Raw genomic sequence first — 2,500 nt, 5'->3', positions numbered from 1 at the left:
CCCACGTTGTGCCTTAACCTGCTCTGTAATTGGCATATGACACGTTACATTAATCTAGTGTTGTCTAACCACAACCCTCTGAATATAGTTCGCTACTCGCACCGCCCACCCTCTTGTGTATCGTTTCATGTTCAACACTTCGCAAGTGTTGCTTACTTTTTACATGCTCCCGCTGTACACTGTAATGTGGACGACTGCAGGATGTACATCGCCCCCCCCCTCCCCCCCCCCTGCCTTCGCACGCTGGTCGTTCAGGTGCTTGCGTGTTCAATGCCCTTCGCAGCTGTTCACTGGCATTCGCATGTCGAAGCGCTCAGTCTACGTCGTGGTACGGCCTGTGTCCACTGTCCGCTGATGTCGTAAGCTTAACCCTCACATTGTACTGCACATAGGTCCGTATGTACTGAATGATACGCTGTGGCACATGTGTGACCGTACAACGACTGCGCCCAACAACAGCGAACCATACGGTCCAAATGTTGTGCACTCAGCCACGTGCCGTCTCCCCATAACAGCTACATTGCAGTGTGGTACGCCATAGAGACGTGTGGGAGTAACGGACGCCCTGGATGGCGATCAGCATGAGCCGTCTGTTGATGTAGTGGCGCGTGTATTCAAACGTAGTCGTCTCTTCTCACACAGTGTGATAGCATGGTGCACCGCGTTCCACATCTGCGACATGGTACAGATGCTGGTTGACAGTCGGTGTCGTAATGGACATCGCATACGTAGGGGGCCACCTCCCACGTGTTCTCTAGTCGTGCACATTTTGTTGCGTGTATGTGGGCAGACGTAGTGTGTCGTGGCACCTAACAGACAGGTATGCAATAATCGTTGCATTTGCAAACTGGGATGGACGTCTACGTTTGCTGGTGACGTTACGCAAATGAACAACTGGTAAACCCATTGTGGTGCGGTTGTTGTTGCTGGAGGTAAATCAGTAAGGGCAAATCTGTGTGTGAAGCGATACGCGGCGGTGGCTGGGTGGGACCGTCCCCGGCCGGTGAGGGGGGGCCGCCCGGCGTGCTGGCCGCGCGGTGCGTGGGCGCACGCGCTACAGCCGGCTGGTGGGGGCGCCCAGTGGCAGGCGCGCCGGCCGACGGACGCGGCAGGCGGCGCAGCTGCGCGCCGGGGCACCCTGCGCGCGGCGCCGGGCGGCCAAAGTGGGTCCTCGCGGGCCCGGTGCGAAGCGCGGTGGACATCTGCAGTGTGCTGGTCCGACTGAGGACTGTGTGCGTTGAGGATGCGCCGCCGCCCGGCACTCGGCGCCGCGACGCCGTCTGCTGCTCGGTCGCCCCAGCGGTTCTCGCTGGTGGTTTGTATCGCAGTTGTGCAGACGTGTTGGCACGTGCGCTGTGCTGGGAGAGTTCGCTTCGGCACCCACGTGGGGCCTTTGCCCTTCTGTGGCGCTGGCGTTGGAGCTGCCGGTCACCGTAGGTGGCGCGTGTTGTCTCCCGCCGGCAATGCCACGACAGCACGCTCCCGGGCCTCTGTCGGCAGCGGCAAGCTCAGTTGGGAGCACGGGTGGTCGCACCTAAAGCGTCTACTCGCCTAACTCCGGGCGATTGCGCCTCTCTCGAACCCGACCAAGTACTTAGGACGGCGCTGCGCGCCGCCGGGACCTGAGAGGGTTTCGAGGTGTATTGTGCAGGGGAGCTCAGCCTCCTCCTGTTTGCAGAATAATTGAGCGGACGCTTGCGTGTTCGCGCGGGCCCCTGGGACACACTCCCGGGCGGCCGGCTGCTCAGCTCTAGTTGACGCAGCTCCCTGGTTGATCCTGCCAGTAGTCATATGCTTGTCTCAAAGATTAAGCCATGCATGTCTCAGTACAAGCCGCATTAAGGTGAAACCGCGAATGGCTCATTAAATCAGTTATGGTTCCTTAGATCGTACCCACGTTACTTGGATAACTGTGGTAATTCTAGAGCTAATACATGCAAACAGAGTCCCGACCAGAGATGGAAGGGACGCTTTTATTAGATCAAAACCAATCGGTCGGCTCGTCCGGTCCGTTTGCCTTGGTGACTCTGAATAACTTTGGGCTGATCGCACGGTCCTCGTACCGGCGACGCATCTTTCAAATGTCTGCCTTATCAACTGTCGATGGTAGGTTCTGCGCCTACCATGGTTGTAACGGGTAACGGGGAATCAGGGTTCGATTCCGGAGAGGGAGCCTGAGAAACGGCTACCACATCCAAGGAAGGCAGCAGGCGCGCAAATTACCCACTCCCGGCACGGGGAGGTAGTGACGAAAAATAACGATACGGGACTCATCCGAGGCCCCGTAATCGGAATGAGTACACTTTAAATCCTTTAACGAGTATCTATTGGAGGGCAAGTCTGGTGCCAGCAGCCGCGGTAATTCCAGCTCCAATAGCGTATATTAAAGTTGTTGCGGTTAAAAAGCTCGTAGTTGGATTTGTGTCCCACGCTGTTGGTTCACCGCCCGTCGGTGTTTAACTGGCATGTATCGTGGGACGTCCTGCCGGTGGGGCGAGCC

The 2,500-nt window shown here is 57.6% G+C and overlaps 1 non-coding gene across 1 annotated transcript in view; it reads left to right on the top strand.

Moving 5' to 3' along the window:
- Positions 1-1,764: 1,764 nt before the first annotated feature.
- The window catches only part of LOC126133094 (small subunit ribosomal RNA), a 1,910-nt gene continuing 1,174 nt past the window's right edge, over positions 1,765-2,500 (top strand). Inside the window, exon 1 of the ribosomal RNA XR_007527573.1 lies at positions 1,765-2,500. This exon is cut by the window's right edge and continues 1,174 nt beyond it. This is a non-coding gene — a ribosomal RNA (small subunit ribosomal RNA).

The sequence above is a fragment of the Schistocerca cancellata genome, unplaced genomic scaffold (assembly GCF_023864275.1).
Source record: "Schistocerca cancellata isolate TAMUIC-IGC-003103 unplaced genomic scaffold, iqSchCanc2.1 HiC_scaffold_592, whole genome shotgun sequence".
NCBI lineage: Eukaryota > Metazoa > Arthropoda > Insecta > Orthoptera > Acrididae > Schistocerca > Schistocerca cancellata.
The sequence above is the reverse complement of the archived record's forward strand: the minus strand, read 5'-3'. Positions and strand labels throughout refer to the sequence as shown.